General features: G+C 39.5%; 1 protein-coding gene across 3 annotated transcripts in view; it reads left to right on the top strand.

Annotated features, from left to right (window-relative positions):
* Positions 1–15,548, top strand: part of LOC126457766 (cleavage and polyadenylation specificity factor subunit 1) — a 296,801-nt gene that overhangs the window by 154,480 nt on the left and 126,773 nt on the right. The window lies entirely within an intron of this gene.

Raw genomic sequence — 15,548 nt, 5'->3', positions numbered from 1 at the left:
TATTTGCCAACATCCACAATAATTGAATGTTCCCTGAACCAGCATTCAGTGAATTCTAAAAAAATATCTGCATCTTTGGGCCCATAAAATCGATATGACACAAGAAGTGAAACCAAACAATCATGAAGAGCATCAAGCATTTGCCCATTGTGCATTTGAAAAACAAAGGCTGGACAACAGTTTCATTAAGAAAATAATATCCTCTGATAAGGTGCACTTTGTGTTGAATGACTTCATGAACAAGCAAAATTGTGGTATTTGAGACACACACAACCCTCGAGTAATTATGTATAACCTGTTACATCCATAATGTGTGACTCTTTGTTGTGGTGTTTGGGTCGAGTGCATAACTGCGCAGCATTTCTTCAAAGATGGTGCTGGAAATGCATTAACAGTGGATGTCAAATTCTACTGCAATATGTTGAGCTATGTTGAAGAGGTTTTGTTTCAACAACATCCCATGACCTGTCACATCAATTACAGTAATGGATTTGTTATGAAAGTGGATCATTGGGTGGGTGATTTCTCGCAATGGAGATGTGAATGGGCCATTCAGTTCTTGTGACTGAACACCATATGATTTCTTGTTGTTGGGAGTATTTGAAATCCTATTTGTACGCCTACGGGCCACAATCATCTCCAGAGCATGAAGCCAAGATTCAGTGTATGTTTTCGTATATGCCAAATAACTATGCAAGATTTCATTGAAATAATGAGTGTGTGCCTGCAATGTTATAGGTGACATTTGAGTTATACCATATTTCGTGCATAATCACAGGTGCATACACTGCAATAATAAGTAAATCACTTAATTATATAACAACAATGGAAATTCCTGCATGGAACATTACATAAAATAAGGGAGGTGCAAACTCTCACCTACAGTGGACTGATGTGTGGCACATAGTACTCATAACAGAAAACAATATTCACACTAGCTTTCGAGTTATTGCTCTTTTTCTCACGAAAATAGACACATTCACACACACAAACACCCATTCCCAAGGTGAGATTGATTTTTGATACCAGTTGCCTAGCCAGACGGTAGCAACATGGAGATTGGCAGGGGCGGGGGGGGGGGGGGGGGGGGGGGGGGGGGAAGCATGAGGCAGGCAGGGTTTACCAGGATAGGATAGCAAAAGGCATCGTTGCACTACAACATGAAAGAAGTCTATAAAACTAAAAGATACTGAGAGAAGGAGAGGGTGAAGAAGGGAAGGGGGAAAGGAGAGGAAGGTAAGGAGGGGAAGGGAGAGGGGGGGAGGAGGGAGGGGGAGAGAGAGAGAGAGAGAGAGAGAGAGAGAGAGAGAGAGAGAGAGAGAGAGAGAGAGAGAGAGAGAGAGATTTTTCCCTCATGGAGGGAATAGTGGGAGAAGGCAGTCGACGATCTGTACCAGGAAGGAATGGAATGGACAGAATAGAGAAAGGAATTAGTAAGATGAGGCAATGGGAAACTGGTTAGCAGAGGTTAGGCCAGGGGGATTGTAAGAGCACAGGATATGCTAGAGAGAGGGGGGGGGGGGGGGGGAAGCATGAGGCAGGCAGGGTTTACCAGGATAGGATAGCAAAAGGCATCGTTGCACTACAACATGAAAGAAGTCTATAAAACTAAAAGATACTGAGAGAAGGAGAGGGTGAAGAAGGGAAGGGGGAAAGGAGAGGAAGGTAAGGAGGGGGAGGGAGAGGGGGGGAGGAGGGAGAGAGAGAGAGAGAGAGAGAGAGAGAGAGAGAGAGAGAGAGAGAGAGAGAGAGAGAGATTTTTCCCTCATGGAGGGAATAGTGGGAGAAGGCAGTCGACGATCTGTACCAGGAAGGAATGGAATGGACAGAATAGAGAAAGGAATTAGTAAGATGAGGCAATGGGAAACTGGTTAGCAGAGGTTAGGCCAGGGGGATTGTAAGAGCACAGGATATGCTAGAGAGACAATTCCCACCGGCTTAGTTAGGAGAAACTTGTGCTGGAAGAGAGCATCCAAATGGCCTGTGTAGTGAAGCAGCTGTTGAAGGCATTTGTGTTGTAGTGCACAGCGTGTTCAGCAACTGGATCGTCAGGTCTGTGATTCACCACAGTTTGACGGTAGCCATTCATGCGAGTAGGTAGTTGATTACTTGCCACGCCCATATAGAATGCTGTGGGTGTCTGTTGTGTGTTTGAATGTGTATATTTTTGCTAGGAGAAGAATAAGAACTCAAAGGCTAGTGTGGATACTGTTTTCTGTTAAGTGTCTCTATGCGCCACACATCAGCCCACTGTAGGTGAATGGTTGCCTTTCCCGTATTTTAGAAAAATTACTTAATTTCATCAATAAGTTTAATAACTTACAAACACTCAAAAGTGGTGTTTTTAATGGGACATCCTTTGCATACACAGACACATACTTGTTGCACACTTTATCATGGCTGCTCTGTGGTCGTTAGAAGTTAGTGTACTTGATGTTGGCCGGCCGCTGAGGCCGAGTGATTCTAGGTGCTTCAGTCTGGAACCACACTGCTGCTATAGTCACAGGTTCGAATCCTGCCTCGGGCGTGGGTGTGTGTGATGTCCTTAGGTTAGTTAGATATAAGTAGTTCTAAGTCTAGAGGACTGATGACCTCAGATGTTAAGTCCCATAGTGCTTAGAGCTATTTGAACCATTTGAACTTGGTGTTGCTCTGGAATGATTACACACATTGTCAACTTTATCTACATAACAGTAATGTGTTTTGCAACAGTAATTAGCCATTGTGGATATAGTGTTGGGCCATTTGCAGTGTTGTGAGTAATGATTGTTAATATTATTTAGAAAAATGAATGGAGAGGCTGAACCTGGCCCTTCTGGCGACTTTCCATCAAATTTTTTGTCCATTTTATGACACATCAACAGATTATACATTTGATACTTTTATAAGTTATGTGTTAACTACTGTGTCAGGAGGAGGTGGGGCTGGTCTCAGCAGCTGATGTGCTATGAGCTGATTTCGAGCTTTTTCTCCCAGCATTCTGTACTCAGGGGCCAAGTAAAAGTGTGCAGTCAGTACACCTGCATGGTTTCCCATTGATCAACCAGGCTGGGTTCTCAGTTACATTATTTTAACTGTTCTGTACTGTAGTGTGTTTTAACCATAAAATGCCACGAAGCGTATGTCTTTCAGTCTTGTGTGTGAAAGTGTGAGTGTGAGTGAGAAAAGGATGGCTGAGAACTAGGTTTCATTTTTTACCTTTTGGTGCATAATTAAAAATATTTATTTTGTCTCTAATGTGTTCATTAAGGCCACTGATGACATCACTGTTAAATCGCTGTAGGTACTGTCGCTAATGAGTTCATTAAGGCCAGTGACAACATCATTGTTGAATCCCTATAGGTATCAATGCCAACACCACCACCACCACCACCACCACCACCACCACCACCACTCCTTTGTATCAGCATTGCAAGCAACTGGAGTGAAGGACTGTAACAGAGCCGCAGTGCTAGTGCAATGTAGTCGGCTCAAAAAATCTAGGCGTTCAGGTGTTTGTGTATGTATATTACTAAACTCCTATCCTGGTACCTGATGCCAAGTTGCAGAATACCTATCTAATGGCTTCCAGACACAACAAAAAATTGATTTTCAGTGTTCCCCTTAGTTATTGACTGAATTTAAAAATTCCAAATGTCATCACAATCTATGCATTTAAAAGTATAATTCTATGTGCAGGCTTAACACAATAAGACAAGTATTACAGTTAGAAACTATGTGTATTTCTTGAGGCTTCCAACCAACTTTAAATATAATTTCAGACCTTTCCTAAACGCTTTCTCTCACATACTTACAGTAAAATATTTAACACATTAACTCCTTTGTTAGGTAATCAGACATTTGAAGCTGTTTTACACATTAAAATTCAATTCTTTGAGTATCGAAGGTTTATCGGATCTGTACTAATTAGCTCTACAGTAGGTTATCGTCCTAAAGCTTAGTAACATATTCAGTCTTATTTATGTGCGTATTGTACACTCAGTGCATTAACTATATGGTGAGTTGTTAACTTTGCTCCTTCAGTTATTTTTATTCCACCAAGGACTTCCCATCCCACATTACCCTACAGCACAAAGTTTTAATCTGCCAGGAAGTTTCATATCAGTGCACACTTCGCTGCAGAGTGAAAATTTTTCTCTGGATACTGGTTTTATAATAAATCCCATAAGAGATGAAGCAACAAAAGAGAGTATCAGTGATGTTTTCCAAAGAATAATTAAGAAGATAGCCCTCTTGGAATGCAAGAAAAATAGATGATATTCGTGATCAATTCCCCATCCCCTCCCCAGAGGGAATAAAAAGTAATGCTACATATGATGTTATAGTTTTATTCCTAACACATTTGTTTCAAGAAATCATTTTTGTGTCCACATTGGATGCTCCCTGTAACTGCAGCACAAGGTGCAAGAACCCCTTGTATTGCGAATATTGTTCATCAGCAGAAAATCCTAAAGTCCTTCTATTGGACCTGTAACAAAATAATGTTGAATAAGTTGTTTTCTGTATATTTTCTATCAGCATACATAGGGTAACTGAAGAATAGTAAGTTCCAACAAAATGGTGACAGGTTAAAATGAATGCCATTTTCTTCACCCGCAAAATCGAAACAAAGAAATGCACTAAAAGTAGACTTTCGAAGATATCGGAAAATGGCAAAGTACGTTGATAGAGAGTTCAATTTAGAATGCCGGCATCAAATTCCAATAAAATATTATGTACTATTTTCAAGTTACATTTGAAGCTTACAAGTTGCTCAAACAATTAATTCAGTTACCTCTCTAGTACAATGGAAGTTATTCCATGATGTCTTCACAGATGTCCTACTTTGGTGTCCCTTCATTTTGTCAGTGTTTTCCATATATTCCTTTTCTTATCGATTCTCTGGAGAAGCTCCTCAATCCTTACCTGACCAGTCCACCTAATTTTCAGCATTCCTCTGCAGCACTGCATCTCATATGCTTCAATTCCCTTCTTTTCCTTTTTTCCCAAAGTCGCTATCAAACAATGTTGTGCTCCAAATATACATTCTCAGAAATTTCTTCCTCAAATTAATGCCTATGTTTGATACTAGTAGACTTATCTTGGCCAGGAATGACCTTTTTGCAAGCGCTAGCCTGCTTTTTATATCCTCTTTGCTCCATTCATCAGTGGGTTATTTTGCTGCTTATGTAGGAGAATTCCTTAACTTCACCTACTTCATGATCACCAATCCTCAAGTTAAGTTTCCACTGTTCTCATTTCCGCACTTCTCATTACTTTTGTCTGTCTTCTATTTACTCTCAATGACTATTCTGTACTCATGACTGTTCATTCCATTCAGCAGATCCTGTAATTCGTCTTCACTTTTACTGAGGATAGCAATGTCATCAGCCAATCTTATCATTGATATCCATTCACAATGAAATTTAGTTTCACTCATGAGTCTTTCTTTTATTTCCGTCATTGCTTCTTCGCAGCATTACACCCTTTTTAATTCAAGCACTTCATACTTGGTCTTCCAGCCTTATTTTTGTCTCTTGGCTCTTGTACATATTGTATATTACACGTCTTTCCGTATAGCTTCCCTTACTTTTCTCAAGATTTCGCACATCTTGCAGCATTTGACATTGTTGAATGCTTTTCCCAGGTCGGCAAATCCTGTGAAGATGTCTTAATTTTTCTTTAGTCTTGCTTCCATTATCAACCACAGTGCCAGAACTGCCTCTTGGTGCTTTACCTTTCCTAAAGCCAAAATGGTCATCATCTAACACATCCTCAATGTTCCTTTCCATTCTTCTACATATTATTCTTGTCAACAACTTGGATGCATGAGCTGTTAAGCTGATTGTACGAAAATTCTCGCACTTGTTGCCTCGTGTAATCTGTGGAATTGTGTGGATCATGTTTTTCTTGAATGCAAATGGTATATTGCTAGACTCATTCATTCTACATGCCAACGTGAATAGTCATTTTATCGTCACTTCCCCCAGTGACATCCGAAATTCTGGTGGAATGTTATCTATCCTTCCTGCCTTATTTTTCTATATCTGCCTGGTTTCTTCTTCCATCAAATCATTAGGTGTATTTTCCCCATCATAGAGTCTTTCAATGTGCTCTTTCCACCTATGCATTCTCTCCTGTGCATTTAACAGTAGAATTCCCTGTACTCTTAATGTTGCCACCTTTTGCTTTTAATTTCACTGAAGGTTGACTTGAGTTTCATATTGATGACTGAGTCCTTCTGACAGTCATTTCTTTTTTGATTTCTTCACATTTTTCATGTGACCATTTCACGTTAGCCTCCCTGCACTTCTTGTATATTTCCTTCAAGAGTGACTTGTATTTCCGTACTCCTGAATTTCCCCAAACATTTTTGTACTTCCCTCTTTTGTCGATCAACTGAAGTATTTCTTCTATTATTCAATATTCTCAAATACTTTCTCAATCTCTTCATTTTCTACTTGTGATTTGGCATGTACACCTAAACTGTCATTGTCTGTGTTGGTTTGCTGTCGATCACTGAACTGTTCACAGTAACTCAGTCTCTGGCCTACCTCCCTATCCATAACGAATCCTACTCCCATTAGGCCATTTTCTACTGCTGATGATATTACCCTACACTCATTTATCCATAAATCCCCGTCTTTTTTCAATTTCACTTCACTGACCCCCCACTGTATCTAGATTAAGCCTCAGCACTTCCCATTTCAGATTTTCTGGCTTCCCTACCATGTTCAGACTTTTGACATTCCACACCCTGACTCACAGAATGTTATCCTTTCATTGGTTATTCTATCTTTTTATCATGGTCACCTCCCCCTTTGCAGTCCCGTCCTGGAGATCTCTAATTTGGAATCTCTTGCCAATGGAGAGATCACCATGAGACTTTTTCAGTTACAGGCCACATTTTCTGTGGATATGCTTTGTGTGTCTTTAATGCAATGGTTTCCGTCACCTTCTGCATCCTCGTGCAGTTGATCATTGCTGATTCTTGTGCCGTTGGGGCAGTTTATTACCCCAAGGGGAAGAGAATGCCCTTAACCTCTTGTCAGCTCCTCTGCCCTCTTTGACAAGGCCATTGGCTAAATGAGAGTGACTTCTTATGTCAGAAGTCTTCGGCTGCCATTGCTGATCATTTTTATTCAAAATTTAAGAGGTGGCTGGGTTCTAACTCGGGATCGAGGACATTTTGATTAATAATCAAAGACTCTACCCTTAGACCATAGGTCTACTTTTACACTTCATGTAATTGCTAAACCTGGAAATGAAATGAATCAATCTCCTGACATATTTTGGTACTTGCACACAGCAATTTCTTGTGGAATAATTTTCTGAGGTAATACATCAAATAGATAGAAAGTATTGATTGCACAGAAGCAAGCAGTAAGAAAGTCACTTGGGGACCTCATCAAGCAATTAGGCATCTTAACAGCACCATCGCAATCATACGGTACATTCTCCAATGAAATTCATCATAAATAATCCAGTGCACAGTGATATCCATACCTACAAAACTAGAGGCCAAAATGAGTTTTGTTACCCATTATTAAAGGGAGTGGCACAGAAAGGAATTCAGTATGCAGCAACAAAAATTTTTGATCATTTGCCCAATACTATAAACATCTGAGGTAGCAAAGCAAGTTTTAAATCTAATTAAAAACCATTTCTTATGGACAGCTCCTTCTGTTCCATAGATGAATTTTTATTTTAAAATTGGTATTTTCTACGTTCAATAAAAGAATGTTCAAATGATATGTGGAACATGTAATTAACTAATTTCATAAATTACAAATTGAAGAGTAGGTTACTATTACTAAATGACAGACAGTACTTAAACAGTTACGTGTCTTTTAAAATTGCCCACGGGTGGAGCAGACTGTTGCGTTCCTTCCACAAATGAAGCAGTGTCTGGATGTTACAAGTGTACTTATGGAAACTGAACTTCTGCTGCTTCACTTCTCAGTCATGGAATTGGCAGTCACAAATTTAATTACAATAATGAGAAGCCCTCTTGACAGGTTGCAGGAGGAGGAGGAGGAGGAGGAGGAGGAGGAGGGGGTGAGGCTGGGGGGAGGGGGGGGGGGAGGAGGGGAGGAACACTGTAAACAAATGAAGAGATATTGGGAAGAAAAGAAGTGCTACATAAGTTTACACACATTTCTAAGCTGGACATAATGAATTAAAAAGAAAACTTATATGTGAGAATATTCTCCATTTACAAGTTTTTAACTTAATGAGGTGGTGCAGTGCTTAATGCACTGGACTCTCATGTAGGAGGATTGGGACATCCAGATTTATGTTTTTGTGTTCCCTTAACCATGTAAGGAGAATTCCAGAGTGGTTTCTTTGGACAGGATGTCACTGGTTTTCTTCCATATCCTTGTTCAATCTAGTCAGTGTCCCACCTCTGATGACCATATCATCAATTGACACTAAACTGTGATCTTCATCTCCTTGTCCTTTACAGAGCTTAATCATTAGTATGGCAAACAATATCCCAGTACTTACCTAGAATGGTTTAGTACAAACTGGCAGACTAAAATCGGAATGATTGAGTCTTTGCATGAACAGTAATTTTTCGGTTCATTTCAGTTATTAGTTTCAGTTACTATATGACAATCAAGCAAACCTAAAGTATTCATGTACAAACAATATTTTCCTATGTATTTCGTGACGTTTCCCAGTGGGTCGAATATTCCATCACCCTTCAGTCATGCATCCAGTATATTGTTAATTCTTATTCCAGTATTTTGGCTGCCAGTCTTCTAGCCATTCTCAAGGTGAGTCACTTGCAAGAGTTTTAAATAGAGTAATCATGCATGTGTCACAGATAACTGTTGCTAATAAGAGCATCAGTTGTAAATAAAACTTGACATGTCTAAAGAGAAAACCAAAGCAAGTGTAGAGTTAGCAAATACACAGTACTTATGAGGTATTTGTTTGATTAGTATGGATGGCATATGTTGGAATGCCAGGCAGTGAAGACTTAGAACAATCTTTTCTTTGAGAGTGTAAATGTGAAATGAAGCGGTTTCCATAATTTGTTGAGCTGGAAACCCTTGTCTTGGTTGAGCAGGTTGTCTGCTGATAGTATTTCCATAGATTCCTTGACCACTGAGTCCTACTAGGATGAGGCTGTGAACAGTTTAATAGCTTTCCCATAATCCATGGAATGGACAGCAGAAATACAATGTTCAGCAGCTGCAGGTTTTATTGGGCTGTGGAAGGGGGTGTATCACTGTTATTTAAGGCAATGTTCTTTTACAGTTCATATTGTTTGTCCTGTGTATCTTTTTACAGTTCATATTGTTTGTCCTGTGTATCTGTTACCACACTCACAAGGAATTTCGTATATACCTACTTTTCATAAAATCAGAGCTTGCCTTGAGTACCAGTGACACACCCTCCTCTTACATAGCCCAATAAATGTGCAGTGACTGAACATTCTATTTTCGCTGATCAATCTGTGGAATATGGGGAAGTTAAGATACTTTCCACAGGCTCATCCTACTGAGGTACAGTGGTCAGGGAAGCTGTGGAGATAAAATTGGCAGACAACCTGCTCAACCAAGACAAGGGTTTCCAGCTTGAGAAATCATGAAAACCCCTCATTTCATGTATGTGCTCTCAAAGGAAATATTGTTGTAAGTCTTCACTGCCTGGCATTCCATCACACACCACCCATAGTAATCAACCAAACACTTTTTAAGCACTATGGATTCCCTGACTCTGCACTTGCTTTATTTTACTCTTAAGCACGTAAAATTTTATCAATGGCTAACACTCTTGCTACCATCAGTATTATCTCTGACACGTATTCACTTACTCCACAGTATTGTGTAAAGTGATGTAAAAATCTTGCAAGCAGGTCACCTTGAGAATGGCTGAATGTTTGTCACCTGAAATATTGGAACAAGAATTAATAATATTCTGGAGGCATGCTCAAAAGACAATGGAATATTTTCCTACTTGCCACTCATTTTTCACTCCTAAATTGTAAGCACTTAGCACTAATATGATTTTTTCTTCCAGGCATTAGTTAAAAAGTGCAGGATAATAGATATCCCCTGGAAAGCCAATGAGTGCTGCTATAAAATGAGAGATGAATCTTCAGCTGCCATATCATGATACATTTGTGTAAAAAATACTTCATTATTCACGGCAGTGCACATGAACCCAAATCTAAATAAACTATCATCACATTTTCTATACTTGCGTTTCCTGTCTGCATCATCACTTTCCTTGTTATCATTGGTAAATTCTCACTTTTTGTTTCCACTTGCAAATTTAAAAACTTTTCCATAGCTTATTGCCTTTATAAACTTAATAAAGAAGTCATAGTGTAATGAAAACTGGTTGAAAGCACAATAATCACTACAGGTGCTAAGTGTCATGCACGATAGTTCGCTTAGGTGTTATGACTGCTTACGCAAGCGGCCAACATGTAAGTGGAATTCCTCTGAATTACACAGGTTGACAGCAGAAATGAAATTTCTGACAACTGTCTTCTTTGCCACTAATTACAAAACAAATCCACGGTGTCCCAGGCAGTCATTCATGATGCACTGGTTGAATACCACTGGCATAAACACTAGCAAAATCTTTTCTGATAACTTAGCCCACATATCAGGTTAGTCTCCTTTACTCCTCAACAATGAGTAACATATCTGGATGTGTCTGTCCATTTCCAAGATACAGATGTTCAAAGTTACCTTATATGTACAATAAAATATGCACGTGAAGTCAGGTGTGAGGCAAAATATAAACATTAAATAACTACGGAAAATTGCTCAAATTCTCTAGGCACTTATCTAGAAGTGCCATTTTCCGTGTTCTCAAATATATCTATCTGTTATCGAGAAACATCAAAAGAAAATTTTTTGTACCAAAACAGAGCCACAGATTCCACAATGGCTCTGTGTAGTAAATGGGTGTAATTTTAATGATATATTTCTAAGATCCCAGTCTCAAACATCCTTGAATATTTTCTTGATATCTTTATGTGTTTCCGAGATACAGAGGTTCAAAGTTACCCAACTTGTACATGTAAAAAAGCTTGTAAAATTGGTGTGAGATGAAAACATTGTTTATGAAGTGACTTAGCACAGAGTAATATACCTTAAAGTGTCTCCATATCATCAGGAGGGTTCTTGGAACCTCATGTTTGTAAAATTCACTCTGAGGTGTAAAATTAGTTTTGCGTTATTTCAGTTTCACATAAGGCCCCCCCCCCCCCCCCCCCCCCCCCCCCAGCCTCCCGCCCCCAATATGAGAGACATACTCGCTGGAGAAAGAAGAGAATCTGTGGAAAAATGCACCTATTGGAGCACAAAAAAAAGCCGATATGTTCCTGGTTAAAAGACTTTGACTGTAAAACGGGGTATCAGCTGCCTCATTCTAGCTTCCTCAGCATCTTTAAAAATTTCCCAAAATTTTTTTTCATACGAACATGTGTGTGGAATTTTATGCTGAGAGAGGAGGAGACAGCAGTAAATACTGGAAAATAGTAGACAGTGGTTGTATACAAAGACCAACAAAGTCAGTGGCAATGTGAGAAAAAGCGAGGGGCACATTGGCGGTGGAACATAGTTGACAGTGACAGAACAATGCTAGAAAAAGAGTGAAGGAGACAGTGTCAGTGGGAGAGGAATAAAGAGAAGGAGAAAGTGGAAATGGGTGTGAGCCAGTGATAAGGAGAGACAAAGTCTATGACAGTGACAACAAGGAGGAGAGAGATAAGGACAATGAGAAGAGATAGCAGTGGTGGGAAGGAATGAATCAGACAGTAGCAGTAAGAGAGATTAAGAGGGAGGTAGCAGTGGTGGGGAGGAAGGAATGAGACACTAGCAGTAAGAGAGATTAAGAGGGTGGTGGTGGTGGTGGTGGTGGTGGTGGTGGTGGTGGTGGTGGTAGGAGGACAGAATGAAGGAGACTGTGGCTGTGGACAGGAGAAAGTAACAGTTAGAGAGATACAAAGAGAGATTGACAATTAGTTGGAGTGAGTGAGTGAGCGAGAATGGGAAATTGGGAATGGATAGGTATGAGTGACATACAGCAATGTACTAATGGGCGTGAGTGAGTTACAGTTTGGGAGCTTATGGGGGTGAGAGGTGAGTTGCGTCTTAAAAAGAGAGCGAGTTTTGGGGAAAATTTTTAAAAGTGCTGAGGAAGGTGGAACGAGGCAGCTGGTACCCCACTTTTCAATAAGAGTCTTTTAAATAGGAGCATATCCACCTTTTATGATACAGCTGCACAGGCTGAAGTGATTGCTCTACTGAGATTCAACCCTTTTGTGATCTGACTAATTTGTCTATTGACCATAGGAGATCCAGGTTCAAAGTATCATTGAGGAATGTTAAATTCTGAGTTGTCAAAACATCCAATGGCTTCGTTGCCTAGTACAAAAGTGGTTGAGTCGATTTGATAATAATTGTACCAATGACTGTAGCTGAGAGACAATATGTCGTAACTTTAATTAGTATCCTGTTGTCCTGCAATTCCATCCTACTCTCTCGCTTTGGCCTTCTCTGTTCATAACAGTTTGCCATTGTCACTTCCGAGGAAAAAGCCGAATAGGTCCAGTGTATGTGTATGTTCTGGAAATGCAGCTGCAGCGACAGCACTTTTATTTTATGCTCAGCTGCTTCTGTTATTCCCAAGAACAGTCTGCCTCACATGCTTTTTGCCCAGTTTGAACCATTCTAGTTGGACAGTTTGAAACTCTCTCTCTCTCTCTCTCTCTCTCTCTCTCTCTCTCTCTCTCTCTCTGGCACTCTTGCAGTTTCTCTGTTGACTTTAGCACATTTGCTTCTTGCCCCCCTGAAGATGTGTATGATCACCAGGAGTATTACATTCATCTTGGAGTCTTGGATACTACCAGTGATGTGCCACTTGGAAGACAGAAGTTTGTGTTGGTCCCAGTCCCTCTTTAAAAAAGCTCGTGAACATGACTTGTCATATACAGAAAAAACTAACAGGATCACCCATTCACAGTCCATAACAATATAAAAAAAATCCCCAAAATACACAGTTCATAATAACAGAAAAACAAAAATCAAACCCCAATATCTCCAACAAAAAGAAAAGGCTCACATGCTGTTCATTCCTGTGGTCTAAGTGTATATGATAGCCTTTGTGTTCCCTGTTGACTTACCCTCTTTTTCTTCTTCTGTTTTTCCAATTCATTACGTCAGACTGACAATGACACAGGTGGTTGCGGTAAAACATCTGTATCTCCTTTAAATAGCTTCATTGACACCATGTGAACAATAGATGTTTTTGTTGGTATTAACAGATAAATATTGACAGGTGACATAATACCTATGGTCTGATACAGTCCCTGGTATCAGGTCAAGAATTTATATTTTATTTGTCCTTCAAACATCACATAATATTTAAAAGGGAAAGGCATTTTCTTGCTGTACACCAGCTCATACGGAAAATAGATGTGTCAGTTGTCATGATGGGTATTCACATGATGACTTGGCATCCTTGAAACCGTGTTGCACTCACTCTCTCCTGCCATTACACTCCTCAAGCCACTGTGAACATCATGGCAGAGATTATGTCGCATTGTACCAATTATTAGGGTTTCTTCCCATTCAATTCATGTATGGAGTGTGGGAATAGTGATTGTTGGAATGCCTGTATGTGTGCTGCAATTAATCTAATCTTATCATCATGATCCCTATGTGCGTGATAAGTAAGGGGTTATAGTATATTCCTAGAGTCATCATTTAAAGCCGATTCTTGAAACTTTGTTAGTAGACTTTCTCAGTATAGTTTTCATCTATCTTGTCATGTGTCTGCCTGTTCAGTTTCTTCAGCATCTCTGTGACACTCTCCCACAGGTCAAACAAACCTGTGGCCATTTGTGCTACCCTTCTCCGTTTACACACAATAACCTCTGTTAGTCCATTTTGATACAGTTCCCACACACGTGGACAATATTCTAGAATGGGTCACACAATTGATTTGTAAGCAGCCTCCTTTGTAGACTGATGATCAGTTCCACAGTATTCTACTAATAAACTGAAATCTATCACCTGCTTTACACACAACTGAGCCTATGTGATCATTCCATTTCATATCCTTACAACGTGTTACACCCAAGTATTTGTATGACGTGGCAAATTCCAACTTGGACTCATTGATATTATACTTACAGGGTACTATGTTTTTTCGTTGGGTGAAGTGCATAACTTTACATTTCTCAGTATTTAAAACAAGTTGACAATCTTTGCACCATTTTGAAACCTTATCAAAATCTCACTGAATATTTATGCAGCTTCTTTTGGACAGTACTTCATTATAGGTAACTGCATCATCTGCAAAAAGTCTAAGGTTACTGTTAATATTGTCCACAAGATCATTAGTGTACAGCATGAACAACAAGTGTCCTAACACACTTCCCTGGGTCACACCTGAAGCTACTTCTACATTTGATGATGACTTTCCATCCCAGGTAACATGCTGCATCCTCCATACCGAAAAATCCTTAGTCGGTCAAGCTTTTGACAATAAGCATAGTTGTGGTAAGGAGACAAATGCTTTTTGGAAATCGAGAAATACTGTATCTACCTGACTGCCTTGATTGAAAGCTTTCAGTATGTCATGTGAGAAAAATGAGAGTTGCGTTTCAAACAATTAATGTTTTTTGGAATGCATGCTGTTTGGCATAGAGAGGGTCATTGTGTTCGAGATACCTTATTATGTTTGAACTCAGAATAGGTTCTAAAATTCTACAACAAATAAGTGTCAAGGATATTGGACGGTAGTTTTGTGGATCACTTCTGCTACCCATCTTGTTGATAGGTGGGGCCCGTGCTTTCTTCCAGCTACTGGGCATGCTTTTTTGTTCAATGGATCTGTGATATATTGTAGTCAGAAGAGGGTCTAACTCAGCCACAAAGTCAGTATAGAATCTGGTAGGAATTCCAATGGGTCCTGGAGCTTTCTTCAATTTTAATGATTTCAGTTGTTTCGCAATGCCATTGACAGTAATATTTATTTCATTTGTCTTTTCAGTGGTATGAGGCTGAAATTGGAGCAATTCTCATGGGTTTTCCTTTGTAAAGGAACATTTGAAAATGGAGTTCAGTGTTTCAGCTTTTGCTTTGCTTCCCTCAATTTCAGTACCTGTCTCATTCACTAGGGACAGGACATTGACATTGGTGCCACTAAAAGCCTTTACATATGACCAGAATTTCTTTGGGTTTATGAAAGATCATTTGACAATATTCTGCTGTGGTAGTCATTGGAGGCATCACGCATTGCTCTCCTGACAACTAAACATGTTTCATTCAACATCTCTCCATCTGTAGTCCTATGCTTTGTTTTACACTTATTATGCAGTAATCTCTGTTTCATTAGAATTTCTTTACAGTGACTGTATACAATGGAGGATCTCTTCCATTATGAACTGTTCTACTGAGTGCATATCTATCTAACTGTAATTTTCTGAATTGATTTTTGGATGATTAAATTTCCACCACCAATTACAATATGAGTGGGGAACTTGTGTACAAGTGAACTCATTTTTTCTCTAAAGTTTTCATTACATCAGGAAA

The sequence above is a fragment of the Schistocerca serialis genome, chromosome 2, assembly GCF_023864345.2.
Source record: "Schistocerca serialis cubense isolate TAMUIC-IGC-003099 chromosome 2, iqSchSeri2.2, whole genome shotgun sequence".
NCBI lineage: Eukaryota > Metazoa > Arthropoda > Insecta > Orthoptera > Acrididae > Schistocerca > Schistocerca serialis.
This window is presented reverse-complemented; position numbering and strand designations above follow the sequence as displayed.